Below are 20,096 nucleotides of genomic sequence, written 5' to 3' on the forward strand. Positions count from 1 at the left end.
CTTTGCCCTCCAGTTTGAACTGGTTTTATCAACATGGTAAGAAGAGGACTCCTGGGGCAGCCTGGCTGGCTCATTTTTTTTTTTTTTACAACAAATACTTTTATTGCACATTTATAAAATCTGCATAGTTGTATCAAGTGTTCTTCCTGCCTACTATGCTCTCATTCATGTTAAAATTTGGTTGAAACACGATATCCAATCTGGAACCTTTTAAAAATGGTCAACAGGGGATATTTCTCTCTCTACATATACATATATATAGAGATTTTTCTTTTCTTTTTACAAACTCATATCCCTTATCTTTTTGAAGCAAAAAAAGGGGAGGGGTATCCAATTTTTTGGGCCAGCAGCAGCCTTAGACATCTGTTTTTGACGATTTTTGCATGCTACAAGATTTTACTGAAACGGTGAACAACTCTCACAATGCTATCGTGACTCAATCATGCTTCATGGCGCCATTCTGTCTACAGTCCTTAGTGCTTTCCTTTCTTTCACTCAGGCCTGAGTGTGAGGTTTTCTGGTTTAGCGCCACCTTCAGCCCAGGGCCTGATCCTGGAGTCCCATGTCAGACTCCCTGCATGGGGCCTGCTTCTCCCTCTCCCTATGACTCTGCCTCTCTCTCTCTCTCTCTCTTCTCTCTCTCTCTGTCTCTCATGAATAAATAAATAAAATCTTAAAAAAAAAAGGAGGACTCCTGGCAATCCAAAGATAAAGGCTTTCTCCTTCACAGAGAAAGAGATGACTTCTTTATCAACAACAAATGTTGAATATTCTTTTGACTGGTTTGGAGAAGGACAAATATGTTGACCACCCTTGCACTAGTCACTGCAGCAAAGGGGTTTTGACACACTCCAAAGGACATAGACTAGTCAGGGGGCACCCTTGGGAAATCCAGGGCCTTATTAAGAAGAGAGAAGAGAGAAATGGATGTTGGAGAAGCAGCCGAAAATAGTCTCTCTGCTTGGGATTTTTCTCCTCTGAAGATAGCTACTAATGTCTTATTGCTGTCATCTTGTTCCATCGACTATCCTAAGTCCCACAGTAGTCCCAGGACATCATACTTTTATTTCAGGTCATAGTTCTTCAGGAACTATGTATTCAGAATGCTCTAATATTTTACAGGAAAGAAACATCTTGTGTGTAAGTATAAAATAGTATACTCCAATCTTGATATCAGGATTGAGGCAATTTAGGGGAGCCTGGGTGGCTCAGGTGGTTAAGCATTTGCCTTCAGCTCAGATCATTAGCCCGGGGGGTTGATGGGACCCAGCCCACATCAGGCTCACTCTCCACAGAGAGCCTATATCTCCCTCTTCCTTTGTCTGCCGCTCCCCCTACTTGTCTCTATCACTGTCTCTCTCTCAAATAAATTAATAAAATCTTGAAGAAGAAGGAGAAGGAGAAGGAGGAGAAGAAGAAGAAAAGAAGAAGAAGAAGAAGAAGAAGAAGAAGAAGAAGAAGAAGAAGAAGAAGAAGGAGAAGAAGAAGAAGAAGAAGAAGAAGAAGAAGAAGAAGAAGAAGAAGAAGAAGAAGAAGAAGAAGAAGAAGAAGAAGAAGAAGAAGAAGAAGAAAAGGATTGAGGCAATTCATAGACGAAGTAACATTGTCTCCTTCCACCTTGAGCATTTCTGATACCTCCCAAGAACATCTTCATAGGAAAGTGCAGATTGTTTTCTCTCTTAGGATCCAAATTCAGTACATAATTGATCCTCATGTATCTGGGAAGGGAACACATGAGGTTTGCATATAGACTTAAGAAAAGTGAATATACTCAGGTGTGAAGATTAAATTCTAACATAGCTCTTGGGTTACACTCACATCTGTGTTCACTCATACTACTTTGAGCTAAATGATAAATTCTAAGCATGTTTTAGGTTATTATTTTCAACTTATTCATCAAGATACTGAGGCTCAGAGTTAGAACTCCTGATACAAGAAAAAAAAAAAAAACTTAGGTTGCAATAAACGAAGCAGTAATTAGAACTTAAGTCTTTCTGATGTCCAAGTTCTTTTCTTGCATGTTTCAGAGGAATTTCACTCTGGGCTGTCTCTTTGTATCATGTTTCACAGTGAAATTGTATTTATAGTAATCTGTTGTCTTACTTGAACCTGTAGATTACCATTTGGGGAGATATTTTTTCTTTTGGATGCTAGAAACTCCCACAGTGCACTGGGCGTGGACACATTCTCATCACCAGCTATTTTCCATATCTGTCTTTAGTATGCTAACAGAGCATATCAGAAACTAGTTTTTAAAATATTATTGTGGAGAAGATGCCTTAACTAGCTATTGATATCCTTCAACGAGTTAAATTATATAATAAGCATCAATCACTAGAAAACAATTAATCTCAGGATTTTAAATTAATAACTCTAAGTGAATTTTCCTAACCAGAATTTGAAGCTGGAAAAATGAATTCTTGGTTTCAAGTCACAGTCCTTAATTCTGACATTTTAATGTAATGCCGACTTTCATGAGGGAACACAATACAAATATGGCAATCTCTGAACTTAAATTGCTCTCCTTGGGCATCATTTCATCATTACACTCCATAAGAAAGACTAATTTTCTTGTTGGTAAGTTAGAAGACATTTTGAAAATATTTTCTATGGGATAGAAATAGATTTTACATGGTTTTGTTTCAGACAATTTTGTATATGATGATTTTGTTTCTGATTTTGTTGCATACATGTGGTATGCATATACCTGTGTCTTTGATCCTCTATCTTTTTGCCTTTGCCAGGATTTTATTGTATCGTGAATATCGTATTGCTGATTATCTCCAGTTGCAACTTACCATTTATCCATCTGGGATCCAAGCCTATCAAACTTTTCCAACCTATTCTTCCCTTATTTGATAGCCTTTTCCTTATTTACTAATTGGTTCTTTATCACTTTTGTAGCTTCAGTGACTTCATTCCACTAAATAACTTGTTTTCCAATTTAAGACAACAACCGAAAGTTAGAGAATATCTGAAATGAGATGTACTGGTCTCCAGCTTCAGCTAGACTTACACATGTGCACAGTGGTACATACAGTGAAATATATATGGCCACTGACAAGATATAACTTCAATTAGAGAGAATATTAATTAAATGTTCTACAGTCATTGTGTAAATGCACATAATTAAATACCTATGAAACAATTATTCTGCATATGTATGTGTGTGCATGATTCTTAGCTTATTTGAACTGAACATTTAAAAAAAGATTTTATTTATATATTTGAGAGAGAGAGAGAGAGAGAGAGAGAGAGAACAAGCAGAGGGAAGGTGTAAAGGGAGAGGAAGAGAGCAGCAAACTCCCTGCTGAGTAGGAAGCCCAATGTGGGGCTCCATTCCATGACCCAGAGATCATGACCTGAGCAAGGCAGATGCTTTACTGACTGAGCCACCCAGACTCCCATGAACTGAAATTTTTGTATAGTTCTTAACTTATTGTCCATTTTGCAACTTCACTAATTCAAAATATAGCTGAGAATTAAAAGTTAAATGAAGAAATCATTTATGTATCATCAGTTCATTAATAGAAAAGTGTGCCTTCCCATCTAAGCCTATTCTTTAGACACACTCTGTGTTGCTGAGTAGCTGCCATTAATTTAAACAGGTACACTGAAGAGAAATTCAAACAGTAAGGATTGGAGACTATCTGGAAATATATATATATATATATATATAGTGTGTGTGTGTGTGTGTGTGTGTGTGTGTGATTTGTGCACATGAAAGTTATGGACACAAATGGAATGAAAGTATAATTAATTTTAAGAAAAAAAAACCCACTAGCCATGTCAAGGAAATCACCACTGAGTTTAAAAAAAAAAAAAAAAAGATTTTTAGATTTTTCAAGTCTTAAAACCTATTCAGGTTACCCAATTTCTATAAGTTAGAATGAGGCTGCAAAATCTGAGTGACATCTTGTTCAGGTGTGTCTAAGAAGAGAAAAGATGACAAAGAACCCATGAGAAGAGCTGGGGACTCCGTAAATTTCTACCAGAGAGTGAACTCAGTTCTAATCAAGTGACTTTCTCCAGTGATCTCAAAGTTCAGAGCCCCAATAACTCCATGCTGAAATAAAAGACATAACTTGTCTTTTCAAGGTACTGGCCATAGGATTTGCTTCTGAACATGATGGAGAAACCCACACATCATCAAGTGATTTTGAACTTGAGCTACATAGGACTTCAGGTTTTCTCCTTAAAGAGGAGAGTCAGGGATGCCTAGGTGGCTCAGTGGTTAAGCATCTGCCTTTGGCTCAGGTCATGATCATGGAGTCATGGGATCGAGTCCTGCATCAGACTCCCTGCAGGGAGTCTGCTTCTCCTGCCTATGGCTCTGCCTCTCTTTCTGTATCTCTCATGAATAATTAGATAGAATCTTAAAAAAAAAAAGTGAGAGTCAGTGTATTCCAGATATGGGAAGTATTGTACATAGATATATATAGATATATATTTCTATCTAGAAATCTAGAGAGACACAGCATATAACTAGTTTGTATCTCCCAGTTTCTTTTCTACAGGTAGTTGTGGCCATAGAAATGAGCCATTGCTTAAATGCTGGACCACTCGTAGGTCTGACATGCTTTTCCCTTTCTGATTGACTGAAATGATGCCCCAAAGATCTTGGATGTCCCTTACTGAAGAGGAAAAGAAGGCATTAGCTTGGGTTCCTGAAGAACTATAAACAGATCACTGCCCTGAAGTATTAGTTATGAAAGAAAATAAACCGTTTGGTCTTGAAATAATAATTTTGGTCCTGGGGCAGCCTGGGTGGCTCAGTGGTTTGTTTAGTGCCACCTTCAGCCCAGGGCGTGATCCTGGAGACCCAGGCTTGAGTCCCATGTCAGGCTCTCTGCATGGAGCCTGCTTCTCCCTCTGCCTGTGTCTCTGCCTCTCTCTCTGTGTGTCTCCCATGAATAAATAAACAAAATCTTTAAAAAAATAATTTTGGTCCTTAAATGAAACACCTATAATTTTTCAGTAATTTAATTAATTTTGTAACATACTAAGAGCTTATTATCCTATTCAGCTGGCAAAAAAAAAAAAAAAAAAAAAAAAAAAAATGGAGCTTCTGCCTCTCATAGAGTACCACGATCCATAAGATTAAAATCAGTGTTAAATATCATCAGTTCTTACTAAAAAAAAATTCCTAGGTTATTTGAAAATAAAAATACCCAAATTTTACTTCTTCTCTGGTCCCATTAAAATTTGAAAAATGACTCATTTTTCAAAGTGGTAGCTGCATAAGAATTTGGAAAACAAGCTATTTTCCACAGTCTGAAGTTCAACAAAGATAGAGCACATTTCAATATTTCTAATTAAACTGACAGAATAGATGATGATAACATCTGGGGTGTTTTTGGTTATAAAACCTATTGATGTTGCTGACCTGAATGTTTCTTATCTGTAAAAGACAACAAATGAAGATAAGCCGAGTTAAAAAAGAGGAAAATGGGAATAAAGTCACCACTAAATAGCTAATTCTGTAATTTCAACATGAGCTCTCTGTTAGAAATTTTTTTCTTCGGGAAACTTTTATAATAAACATTACATCAATTAGTCAATCTGAGTTTTTCACAGAGTTTAAGAGATATTCGGATATAGAAATGAAAGGTGTTAGAAAAGTCTGCTCATCTCTCAAAAATATATCAGATAAAAATGTAGTCTTCAGAATAGAATGCAACTCTGAAGTCACAAGTAAATAGAAAGTTTAATCATTTGCACTCACTAGAAAAACTTTGAATTTCGTTTTTAGGGCATTCGTAAAAATAAAAATAAGAGCATACGTGAATGGAGATCTAGATAGTACACTGTTAACTTGATGTGCAGTAAGAACAAAGAAATCACTTTGTGTCTAACCCTTAACATTTGACCAGAAAAGTCCACTAAAAGAAGTAAATCTGGCTATAAAAGAAAACAACATGGTTTGCAACATTTGAAATCACAGATTTTTGCAATATGGAAACAAATGTTTCTTTGCACGCAGTCTTATTTCTTTTTTCTTTTTCTTTTCTTTTCTTTTCTTTCTTTTTTTTCTTTTCTTTTCTTTTCTTTTCTTTTCTTTTCTTTTCTTTTCTTCTTTTCTTTTCTTTCTTTTCTTTCTTTCTTTCTTTCTTTCTTTCTTTCTTTCTTTCTTTCTTTCCTTCCTTCCTTCTTTCTTTTTTTTTTTCTTTTTTGGCAGTCTTATTTTTACGCAGGGGATTGACTGTGCAATCATCAACTTCTGTAGTTTACTGTAAGACGGAGGCAGTGTCAACAGATGTGCCTCCACAAAACAAACATACTAAGAATTGGTCCTTTTAAACAGCTCAGAAGTAAATTAAGCATGAACAACATAGTGCTGCTTAACTTGTAATTGTGACAAGCGGAACCAAAAATTATAATACAGGCTGGCCAAGTGGCACGTGTTCTTCCTTTCTTCCTTCTCTGTAATTATGCTGCTTATTTTCTCATTTTAATACTCTTTTAGGAGGGAAGTATTCCATTTAGTAATTGTATTCTTTTTGTTTCTATAAGGCCTGCGTTTTGTTTTCCAAAGTACTTAGTTTGGACATAATATTGTCTTACCTTTTGACCTTCTGAGCGGATTGTTGCAAGTACTTGATAGGAGTAATTTATGCAAAGATAAATGCGGGTGTCTGCCACTAGGGGGAGAGCAAACACAGTTCTGTGAGAGTTGAGAGGGCTAAGGTGTATAGAGAATCTTCGTTCTGCACACCTTGAGGCTGGCCATTTTTACATCTGTTCTACGCAATTATGAAATTCTTAACGAAAGCTTTGAAGGTCGAGTTTCTTTATTTAAGGATAAATAGCCCTTCTGATACTTCCAACTGCTGTGATTGGCCCCAGGCCACAGAGCTAGGAAGCCTGCATTTCAACCAGGCTTGTATCATTTCTTCCTGTGGGGTTGCTGCTATTTTCTAATAGTTGTAGGGAGCAATTGAGAAAAATTACCATGATATTGGGAAGAAAGAGTGTTCTGTTATGTCTACAGCTTTCTGACTCTCCCATAACACACACACACACACACACACACACACACACACACACACACAGACCCCAAAGTTTCTCAGGTTGGACGGTGCAGAAATGAGCAGAGGTGGGAGCAAGGGCACTGTAAACCATGAGCCTGACTGGCTAGAGCTGTGGTACCTCAGCTGTGGTATCTCCTGCTGGAGGGCTGTGTGATCACTGAAGTCAGAGCTGGAGAGGACGAGGGGTAGATGGAAAGACACAATTGTGAGACATGCAGAGGCTTATTTATTTATTTATTTATTTATTTATTTATTTATTTAATAATTGAGAATCTTTACACATTTAGATTCTATTACACCTCCACTTTTTTTTTTAATGTTTGTTACATTATTGTCTCCAATTTTGCTTTAACAAAGGTTATACACCTGTAGTTTTGGGCTAAGATGGCATCTTTTCCTAGTTTTTCTAGGTGGAATTCAATTTTAAGTGAGGTCATCTATCAAATAGTATTATCACCTACTAAAAAGGCTTACATGGATTAAGGTCAGCTTGACAAGGAAATGTCCTAAAACGTTTTGTATTAGCACACGAAGCAGTTTTCTTTTAGTTTTAATGAATGGAGAATATAAGGATGTATCTGACACCTTATTGCTGACACATGATGACTGCCTCAATGGCTAACTTACTTTTCCCTATATTGTATCATGCTGGACTACAAAGGCTTTTTGAGCTATTGCTTTTAACTGGAGTTATTTTTATCATGCATAAATTACAAAAAAACCCAAAACAAAATCCGTAACATGACTGCCATTCCTTAGAGTTCAAAAGCAGATTGACACTTTGCTCAGCTACCTGGAAGTTCAAAGAAAGATATATATTTTTTAAAATTCTGATCTCTTGTTTTTATATATTAAAAATGGAACATCTTTCAGGGAATTCATATGTGACATCACTATTATAAAGCATTATAGAGGCAAAGTTTAAAAAATATGTAGTGTTTGCAATATAATACTTTTAACTTGCATAAGGAAAAAGTTTAATTAAATAGAGAAAAAATAAAGAATGTTTGCTATTTTCTTGTCTCTCTAAACATCTGGAATGTGCATATCAAATTCTGTTACAAAAAGTGTTAATTTAGTGAAAAATTCCTCTGCTAGCAGAACACACATACACACATTTTAAAGAGAACCAAAAGAAAGGTAAGTCTGAGCCAATCTCTTATTTCAAACAATATTTCATGCAAAAATAACTTCAGGATAGTAAGATATTGTAAGCAATGTCTATTACCTCTTGCATAGGATTCAGTCACCATGGTATCGGTTCTCTATCCTCTCTTTATTTGCTGTTAGATAATAGCCCTGACACTTAAACACAGTGTAATATTTAAAAAAAAAAAAAAAAAAGAATAGCCTCTACATCAACTTTATTTTGGAGATTTATTGCTGTTGTTGTGATAATCACATCCTCATAGTCAGGAAGCCCTGTTTGAATACTGCAAGATATGTGCCTCATGAAAGGTAAATAATCTAGCTCAGCACATGTTCCACTGCCTTATGGTCTTCCTTAAGTATATCAGAGGCAAAAAGCTAAAGACTGCATTTCCAGGACTACCTTGTAGCAAGAGTTCTGGATGTCATTTAGGTTCTACTGATCATGTGCACTCAGGTAAGTCTTGACTTTAGAGCTAATCTAAGTGGAGAGAGGAGCCCTACCATTAATAGGTTGGTGTAGCAGAGCCTGGAGCCAGCCATTCTGGCAGAGTCTCTTCAGGCCTGGATAACAGCAGGTGGTAATGTTCCGCAAACCAACAGGTGCAGTGGTTGATCTCTGATCTTCAGACTCCAGCTCACATTCTGTGATGTCACATTCTGAAGTCACAACATAGGGGAACTGTGTTCTTCAGTTTTCTGATTTTGTCTTGGGCAGGTTAGTGGTCATTTTTATGATGTGATTCTGGAATTACTCAAGGATGCCCAAATACTGATTTGTTAGCGTTGAATTCCTTTTAGGTAACTTTTTGCATGAAATAGCCAGAGCAGCTTCTGTTAGCTACAACTGGACCCTGACTGATGTTTTCATAAATGATTCAGTGGTAAAATGAACAAAACATAAGAATTTCTGAAGGCTTTAAAAATTATATGTTCGAAGAATAGGACAGAAAGAGAGAATGCCAGTATACTATATCTGGACTAGAGTAGAGTAGAGCAAGAGATAAATCTGAGACTACTCAAAGACAAGACTAAGTAAGCCTTCGTGGCCTAATTTCAACTACCAGGAAAGGCAAACCTTCTGCCTACTTACTATGTCTTAAAACCTATTATAACAAAAAACCTTGTGTTTTTCTTCTCTACAAAAGGAGAATATTGTTCTAAACAGTCTTTCTTTGTGGGTTATTTATTTATTTTTGCTTGCAGGAGCACTAGAGTGGTTCAGTTGTTTAAGTCTCCAACTCTTGATTTTGGTTTAGGTCATGATCTCAGGGTTGTAGGATCGAGCCTTGAGTGGGGCTCCATGTTGGGCAGGGACCCTGTTTGGGATTCTCTTTCTCCCTCTCCTTCTGCCCTCTGCCCCCCCCCCCCCCGCCTTCTCTCTGCCTGTCTCTCTCCCTTTCTTCCTCTCTAAAAAAAAAATGTTTGCAAATATATGACTTTAAAGTTAATGTTCTTCATCTCAGCATCATAGATTTGCAAGTTCCTTCAGGTGGACTGATGAGATGCTTTTTCTTTCCAGAGATCCATATCTACATTTGAGAAAAATCTAATACTTGATAAAATGGTATATATTCTTAGAATAATAACAGGTCTAAAAGACTAAATTCCTATAGGTGAAATCTCAGCTATTGACTGCAAAAAGGACTACCTAGCCTTTTGTCCTTTTTGCAGTCAATAATGACCCTTTTTTTTTTTTTTTACAAATCTTTTAAATTTAATGATACATACAAACAACTATTAGTTCAAAACAGGATTGAAAGAAATACACCTATCTATGTACAATAAGACCCCTCATTTGTTTATCTTAAAATTATATTTATTTATTTGATGGCATATATTTGAGAGAGAGAGAGAGTGTGCACAAGTAGGGAAAAGGGACAGAGGGAATGGGAAAGGCAGCCTGGACACAGGGCTTGATCCCAGGACCCCTGGATCATGACCTGAGCCAAAGCAGAAGCTTAACCACTGAGCCACCCAGGCACCCATTAGATCCCTTTTAACCACATAATTAGAAACAATCATAAAATCTTCATACAGCTTAATCTACCCTAAGGTGTTTTTCTTCTAAGATGATCACAATTTAATTGAAACTGTATTTGAATATAGATAGTCTTATCTATAAGAACTGCCAATATAATTATATCAAAATCCTGTCAAGTAAGTGCTCTCCATTTATCTTCTACCCATTGCAACCACACTAGTTACTCTTTTAACATTATCATCTGGTGAATGACATAAGCTAATTTGCTTTTCCTATCATTACTAATCAGAATAATTAGCAATCCCAAGTAAACTCTAAGGCACATCATTCCTTTTTATGAAAATGTGATTTTGAATTCAAGTTAATTTCGGAAACCCTGCAACCCAAAACTGACTTTTGAATACTTGCAAGTCACATTGGTATACTAAAAGTTCCAGGAAGTTTTTCAGAAATAACACTTGATTAACTTTCATCACACATTTAAAAAAATGTATCTCCCATCGAAATCTTGTTTCGTGTAACATTTAAGATCCTACTTATGGGCTCTGGCAAAAAACACTTTGAGTAACTAATATAGATCACTGAAGGATCATTACTCACTTTGCTATTTCCCAAACACTGTATAGTGGGGTGCAGGGTTCAGAGCTTCATGTCATTGCATATATCCTCATGTGGCTTTCTTGATCTTATGTTTTTTCTTTCACCTTAAGGCAAAGAAGAAAGTCTCACCTTTTATAGTATGTGTCTAAGTCTTGCATAAATCTTTTCCTTCACCATAAGATCCAATTTCTCTGATAACAAATAATTATGATGATGAAATGAGAGTTTCTACTTAATAATTTTAAAACATAGGCAAATGTATACCTTAGAAATTTTTCTAGTCTTCTTAGTTTTTGCTTCCACTGATATTTTGATGGGAATTCCTCCTTCCTCCGGATACACATCTAAGCTTTCCAATGTATATTTAATATAAACATTGTAGAATTAAGGTATTCTTTTTCAAAACATTTACACTTTTACTTATATTTCTTCTAGCAGTGAATAGAAAAATGGTAGAGTATGTGGGCAAGTATTTAACTACTTACCAGTCAGAGCAGAAAGCAATAGAATTAGGGAGGAAATATAAGCTGTTCAAGGTATTTTAAATGAAACATTTTAAATGAAACTTCATGCTGTCTAATCCAAGGGAGTTTATTCACATTATTTTCTGTGTTCATGTAACCATAATGCAAAGGGCATTAGACTTGTCAGTGTACTGGAAATATTCATAATATTTGAAAGGAAAGATTACCAAAAATATAATAATTCAAAGGAAATATTCATAATATTTTGGGATAGTGTCAAAGAGGAATTTCATAGAATGGAGTGATTAAGACTATGTACCCAATTCTTGGTTCTGAGAATTACTGGTTAGTAGAGGCACTCTGCTTCACTTTTCTGATCTGTGAAAAGATAATAGTAATGGTATTTAAATAAGTTAATGCTAAGTAAATAACTTGATATAATGAATACTATTTTTATTATTTCCAAATGCTTTCTATAGTTACTGATGCTTAGAACATATTTGGGGTTGTAAGATGACTTGATAGCCATTATCTATTCATTAGAATAACAAATGCAAGGTGCTTACAATGTGTTTAGTAAAGTTCTGAGAATTTAAAACACTGCTGTGATCAATATACCAATGCTCTGCTCTCAGACAGTTCACACACTAGTTGGAAGTAGGTAGACAATAAATAATCTGAATGTGATAACAGAATTAAGACCCAAATGATAAGAAAGTGTCTCCCATCCGGGAAAACAGCAAATCTAGAGAAATATCTGATTTTACAATGGAAAGATAGAAAAAGGGAGTATGTGGGGAAGTATTTAACTACTTCTAGCCAGAGAAAGCAGAAAATTACTAACAGGTGTATTTAAGAATCAGGAAGTCCAGTGTAGCTGGGCATTACTGCGCTTAATGAAATGAAGTCATTAGTGAATAGAACAGACATGATTCTATCTTTGTGGATGTCATGGTCTAGTATAATATTAACACTTTAATTTTAGGAAGTTTCATTGGGTTGAAAGAAAGCCAAATGATGCTAACTCATTGGCCTGTGGAGCTATTAAATTAAAGGGTTAAAATATAGTCTGGTAGGGGAAAATTAATACAGGTGTTGTTTATGACATTTAATTTCTTCAAATGTATTTTCTCATTTATAACATGATAGTCACAATTGTCCTGCCTACTTCTTAGGGTTATTGGGAGGACTGAATCTAATATTTCAAGAACATTTCACAAAATAAAAAGTGGTAAGCCATTGGAAGTTATTGTTACAAATGCCTCATTTTTTTCTTATCATGTGGTTTACTACCTTATCTCTTTCTAGTATATTACTATGTCATTGAAGCCTATTCCACTATACTTTTTAACATTAAAAGAAATCCCTAGCAGTCTCCTTCCACCTTACATGATTTTCTATTTTTTTCATAGCGTTTACACACTTATTACCTTCAACAGAATATAGTGAAGATAGAAATTCTTGTCTATATTATCCTCCATATCTAGAACAGTATGTGACATGAAGCTAGTCAATTAATATTTGCTGTAAGAAAGAATTGATGGAAAAAGGGTTTAGTTTACAGATCACCATTAACTTCATTGTAGGATTTTTTTTTTTTTGCATCATTCATTAACATATGTTAAAAGAGGCAAGCAAGACAGAATTATTCTCAAGGTCGAAAGCACACAAAGCAGAGAGGAGAGAGGACTGGCCCAGGGAACACTTCTTTTGATTCTCTTTTCAGGACATCAAAGCAATTTTTTGGATCTCCTCTATCTGTCAATTACATAGAATTATACCTTTTTACTCTACTTTGTGATCAGCTAAGGGGATGCAACTGATATGGAGTATGAAAACTCTTTGAAATTACCCAGCTTATACAAATATGAGAACTGTTGCCATAAATAAAGATAACTAAGCTAAAACAAAAAGTAGATACTGAGATGTCTGTGCTGAGCTGAAGTCCTCTCCTTAACAATTCTCTGCTTAACCTAAGTTAGCCTCAGCACAATTTAACTTCATATGTTTCTTAAAAGAAAGACAAAACTACTTAATTGAAATAGTGATCTTATTTTAAAAATTATTTAGCATATACTGTGTTTCAACTCTAATGATTGGATTTTACTCCTTTAATCAAGATAGTATATATTAAAAGAATGAGCAGGATGTTTTTATGCTAAGCAAATTATACCAGAAACTAGTTTGTAATTTGTGATTGTGCATGATTCTGATAGTGAAGAAATTTCATTACAGGTAGGTTGAAAAACCAGTATGCATGTGCATTTGCATGTCTGGATGCAGGTAAATAAATAGTAAAGCTCATTGATAACAGAGGCCATTATAATTTGAATAAGTTATATTCTCTCTAGGAGAGATAAAGGGTAATGAAAGACAATTCAGAGCTAGTTTGTTATTACTTCATCAAATACCTCAGCCTCAAGCTGATAAAACTCAGTTGTATGGTTCCCTTGAGACATTAACGACGACGATGCTGCCAACCATTTGTAGTGATTTCTAAAATCATTAATATCACCATTAAATGAGTTTGTGATGTAGTATAACACAGGGTAGAGCCAGAGGTGAAACTACTACATACACTTCCATAAAGCCATAAGAAGTGAGTTATGGGAGACAATAAAATGAATTGTGTTCATTCTGGACAGATGCAATGAAAAGATAATTTCCCAGTGAAACTAACAATGGGCCTTAACGACATATTGTTACTTATAAAAACTCAGACTTGTATAGTAACTTAATTTGCTTAAATCTTATTAATCAAATTTTAAAGTAAGTACTTTTGCAAACACTAATTACATTGAACGTTTATAGATTATGTTAATATTTATTGTCTTTATTGCTCCTTAATACATCAATTCATTGTGGATAAACTTTCCTGACCCTAGATCCACAGACAGTTATTTCTTATATAAATGACCTACTCCAAATATGGCATAAAGGGTCATTTTGCATTTTGTCTTGGTCACTTTAATGTAGTATCTGGTAAATAAAAGGGTAGGTTTCATTGGGCCAGCAATCATTTGGATATAATATAAAATATACAACATTTTAAAAAAATGCATAAATAAAGAAATAGTGATGGAACATCTTATTTAAGCAGATATTTAATATTAAACATATTAGCTTGAATCTAACATCCAGATACTACTCTGAAAGTTGTTTTTATTTTAAATTTCCAGCTACTATTATTCAGTAATTTTCTGTACTTTACTGTCATGATAGGTTTTAGCTCTTGATTTCCTTCCTGTTGGCTATTACCTGTGACTATAACTCAATAGAGCATATCACTTAAGAGTGTGGATTTTTGGAGGAGGAGCAAAATACCAAGTGTCTGAAATAGATGAGGGTAGTTGATGGAAAAAATCAGAAGGATATCTGTAAGATAAAATATTCCTATAGAAGATAAATTTTTGTTGTTGGCATCATTTATTTCAATAAAAATACTTAGTCACATGTGAAAATAAGTAGAACTGCTTAACTTTTTACATATGACTACATAAAATAAAATAATATTCTGGATATCTTATGTAGCAGACAGACCTTATCACATAGCTACCAACACTTATTTTGTCATTTTGTCATCTTATTTTTTAAATTTTATTTTTCTGTAGCTCTCATTGTATGTAAAAAAAAAAAATGAAATGACCATGGGTCTACCAAAACCCTCTGCCTCTGCATAGACTGCTCTTGGATGTAGCTGTTCGTGTCTGTGTGTGTGTGTGTGTGTGTGTGTGTGTGTGTTTAATTCATGAGAGACACAGAGAGAGAGAGAGAGGCAGAAACATATGCAAAGGGAGAAGCAGGCTTCTCGCAGGGAGCCCAATGCGGGACTCTATCCCGGGATCATGACCTGAGCGGAAGGCAGGCACCCAACCACTGAGCCAGCCAGGCGTCCCACTGCTTGTGAATCTACAAACCAATCTGTTAAGTTTGGCATTTGACTTTTACTTTACTTTTACTTTTTTGGGTAATTTTTAAAAAATTATTTATTTCTTTTAGAGAGAGAGTGAAAGAGAGAGAGAGAGAGAGAGCAGGGGAAAGGGCAGAGGGAGAGAGAGAATCTCCAGCAGACTCCCTGCTGAGTGGGAAGCCTGACACAGGGTTCAATCTCACGACCCTTAGATCATGACCCTGGAATCATGACCCTGAGATCTTGACCTGAGCTGAAGTCAAGAATCAGAGACTTAACCAACTAAGCAACTGAGGCACTCCAATTTTGGGTAAAATTTAACCTTAGTGAGTGAGCACTCAGTTATTTTGTCTTACCTCTGTCTGCTTCTTTTCTTGTCACTCTTCTGTGGTCAGGAGGAGCTTTTCAATCATATATTTGTCCATTTTATTCACAAATGCTCTCTTCAATGTTCCTTGCCCCAGCTGGGAGTCCTTGATTTTGTTTCTCCTGTGCTTTAGTCCAATTACTTATTGTATCATCAGCTCATTCATAGTGTTTTCAACCTTTAGCCTCTAATGAATTGTTCACCAGATTCCAGCTCTGGTTTGCTGGCTCTGACACCTGACTCACTGGGCCGCTCATACCAGGACATTATTGCAGAACTTGGCAGCCTGTCCCTATTGCCCCACATGTGTCTGGTCCAAACAGGCTCCTGATTATTCCATGCTTCTCTTTAGGCATACACATCATTGCACTGACATCAACATTGCCTGATATTTGTGTCTAAGAAACTCTACTAAAGTTACCTTGCAATTACTTCCACACACGTTATGATCTATTTTATGCTATTCCATCATCAGAGAATACATCCCAGTGTCTTCTTCATTTCTGTGTCTTCACTTATTTGCCTTTATTCTTCTGAATCATATTTAGTATCTAGTTGTTTCCTCCTTGTTTTTCTTCACCATTCAAAACTGATGGTTCTTTTGCTTCCTAAACACCTCTTGAAATGATTTCTTCTCCACAACCCTATCTATGTCACTGCCATTCCGGTCCTTATCGTTTCTCACTTAGATTGTTTCAGGGGTTCCTTACTTGTTTTTATGGCCTCAGACTTACTCCTTTGAATGTCATCTGCCAGAGGTGCCAGATTTGTCTTTGTAAATGGTTTATATACTCAATCAATATTTATAAATAACATCTAAAGGCTCCTTATTATTTGCAATCAATTAATCAATCAATATCAGGAGTCAGTCTTAAATTACAGTGTCCTTTGAATTTATTGTCCAAAATGGGACACATCTGAGCAAAGGGGAATGCTATTTCTAGTTGTACCTGCACAACTGGTAAACCCTGGTAAATGAAAATACATGGTTGCCCAGATTAAGATGTTTTCCATGTTCTGGTATCTGACTTCTGTTCTAGTCTCAACTTTTCTGATTCCAGTCTCAAAATTTAAGTTCTGTATCTCCCTTTACTAGCTCATCTCTCAAAGTAGTCTTTCATGCTGTCCCATCTGCTTGGACCATTCCCCTTCATTCATCCTTTACTTGGTTACTGCCTAATTATTCTTTAACACTGCATTTAAGTGTCACATACACTAGAAACTTCCTTTGACTCCCTCAGGGTATGGTCTCAAATAATAACATCTACTTGTGCTTATTATATTGCTGCTTAATTATTTTTTCTTGTCCATCTTTTCTGCTTTTCTTTGAGATCTTTATCTCCCTAGGGGAACAGACTTTATTTTTCAATTCTGCAAACTTAGAATAACACTTAGTAGTAGCAGCATTTATGTATATGTATGCAATGATTATACAGGCATATTTTGTTTTATTGTGCTCTGTTCTATTGTGCATCTCAGATATTGCATTTTTTTTTTCATATTGAAGATTTGTTACAACCCTGTGTCAAGCAAATCTTTTGGCACCATTTTTCCAACAGCTTTTGTTCACTTGAGTCTCTGTGTCACATTTTGGTAATTTTGGGAATATTTCAAAATTTTCATTATTGTATTTGAGTGGCTGCAATCTCATGATAAAACTTAATTAGATGAGGAGTTCTTACGGATGAGCAAAGTGGTTTCTTGAGTTGGAATCTACTCCTGGTGAAGATGCTGTGAAGATTGTTGAAAGGGTTTAGAATATTCCCTAAACTTAGTTGAAAAAAAAAAAAAAAGAACAGCAGCAGAGTTTGAGAGAACTGCCTCCAACTTTGAGAGAGCTCTGTTGTGCATGAAATGTTATCAAATGGCATCATGTGTATAGAGAAATCACTCATGAAAGGAAGAGTCTATTGATGTGGCAAGCTTCATTGTTGTCTTATTTTAAGAAATTGCCACAGACACCCCACCTTCAGCAACTACCACCCGGATCAGTAGTCATCAACACAGAGGTGAGACCCAACACCAGCGAAAAGATTATGACTTGCTTAAAGTCCAGATGATAGCTAGTATTTTTTAGCAATAAAGTATTTTTCCTTAAAATGTATACTTCCTTTTTAGACATCATGATACTGAACCCTTAATAGACTACAGTATAGTGTAAACATAACTTATATGCACAGGGAAGCAAAAAGTTATTTGCCTTGCTTTATGGTGATATTCATTTTTTGCAGTAATCTGGAACCAACCTCATGATGTCATTGAGTTATGCCTGTATAAATGTGAAAAGGATACCATACTTGAAGTAAGGAAATTTACAGTCAATTGGAGAGACAGATAGATAACAATACAGTATGTATTAGTGGAGAGCATATTCTAAAGCAATCAAAGAAGGTTTAAGAAAATAGGTAGAATCTGTACCTTATCTTGAGGTGGAGCAGGAGTTTGATAGAATAAGTAGAGGAAGGCATCAGGATATGTGTCCTCTAGGCAAGGGATGAAGAGAATCTCCACTTACTTGATCAAATCATCAGACTCACCCCTGGTCACCAATGAGGTTGCACTATGTAGGTATTCTCTGTCAAGTTGAATAATAATGTTTAACAATTTATTTAAAAACAACTTGTCAAAAATTTTTCAATAGAAGGAATTATTGACCCACAAAAACTTGGAACTTGTGAATTTCAAATATATTACATTGCCTATCTTTGCAATCAAAGGGACGAGATGCAGGGACTAGATACAAACTTTTTTCTATCTTTTAGAAAATATCTATGGCAAGAATGTGTGCACAGAGAAACACACACACACTCAGATTCTTGCATATTAAAACCAAACTTGGCTTGTCAATATACCAGATGGAAGTTTAGTCTGCATGTATTATTCACATATCTTAGACAACTTAAAATTTTATTGTGCATATAGCCTATTAAGCATATTTTGTGTTTGGTAATCTTACTATGGAACATGTTTTTATTTTTCTGTGTTGTAAGATTTTTGGATTAGTACAAATCATACAACACTGGCACTTTAAAATGCAGAGCATAATTGCTATTTCTTTTAAAACTGTAGGATTTATATATTATAGTAGAGAACAAGACATTTTACTAATTTAGTAGAATCTTACAGATTCACACACTAGGAAAGATGAACTGGATTTAAAATGGTTAAAAGAAAGAAATTCATCACCATTTATAAAACCCTTGACATTTGTGACATGCACAACTCAAAAAAGAAAATACACACAAAAATGTCTATCCAAAAATAATGCACTAAACTTTGGACATGAAGTGGCACATATGCAGCATTTTATAAAGTTAGAAGAAATACTTTTGATGCACATATATTTTGGTAACCTGGCTTTTGTGGTTTGGGTCTGCATCTAGGTAATATGCATTTATTTCTATTTTTTATCATAACAATATTTTAGGAATAATAGACAATAACAAAAGATTTTTTAGAATTTAGTCAATTACCTTTTTACTTACATGAAAATAAGCTATTTTCTTACTTTAAAAATAATGCCAGCTCTTATGTTCATTGCTGGAAGGACAAATACACAGAGCTGATGGTTATTGCATTGAAGAAGCAAACAATGTTGTAGAAATTGCAGTATATTTTTTCTATAAAACCAAGTTAACCAGCTAATGGCTTCAATAAATATGTGGAGAGTTATCCATTTATTTACACTTTTACCAAACAACTGGTTGTTCTCATGATTGCAAAGTTATTAGTGTAGGTATTGTATAAGCACATCATGTTTCAAAGATCCAGACTCACACCATTCCAGCAGATTTCAGCTTCAAATGATGTAAACATAGAAACATACATATTTTTAGACTTTTCTTGAAGCACAGTCCTATACTCTTATATACAAATTGACTGGCATATAATGTAACACAATCTCTTCTAGCTTTATTTAATTACAAACTATGGATAAGCTTCTTTATAATAAAGTTAGCTTTCCATTTGGAATTAATGCTTTTACCTATTTAATCAATTTGATGTCGAATATCCAAATATTTGGTTTTTACCTATATGGTCTTTGTTTACTGTGTTCTCAGTATTTTTTATCAGGATGTCTTTGGTGACAAATACACAGCACCCAAGGATAGTTAAAGCATAAGACTGAGATTCATAAATCTAACTTCTATCCTTTTCTTTGTCATAACTGGCGGTAACCTTGAGGAAATCACTTAATCTCTTTGTGCCTCCATCACTTCACTATAAAACTTGGATAATGATACTTATCTCACTGGATAAGAGGGAGATGTTAATGTTTGTAAAGCCTTGGAGATCTTTAGATAAAATAAACTAGCACACATTGCTAACATAAAGAAATCACTATTATTATGTTTCTTTCTCTAATCATTTCAAGATATAGATAGATTTATATATCTATGTATATATAAATAGATCATTACAAGTACTTCATCCATGTTACTTTATTTAAATTAGTCACTGGAAAATATAATCTACTAGATGTAGAAGGGTTTTTGTGTAATACATATCATTTGTTTCATTAAAATGTATAAATTTCCATTTTATCTGCCATTCTTTAGGGATGAAATTCTTATGCACAGTAAATACATTT

The sequence above is a fragment of the Canis aureus genome, chromosome 25, assembly GCF_053574225.1.
Source record: "Canis aureus isolate CA01 chromosome 25, VMU_Caureus_v.1.0, whole genome shotgun sequence".
Taxonomy (NCBI): domain Eukaryota; kingdom Metazoa; phylum Chordata; class Mammalia; order Carnivora; family Canidae; genus Canis; species Canis aureus.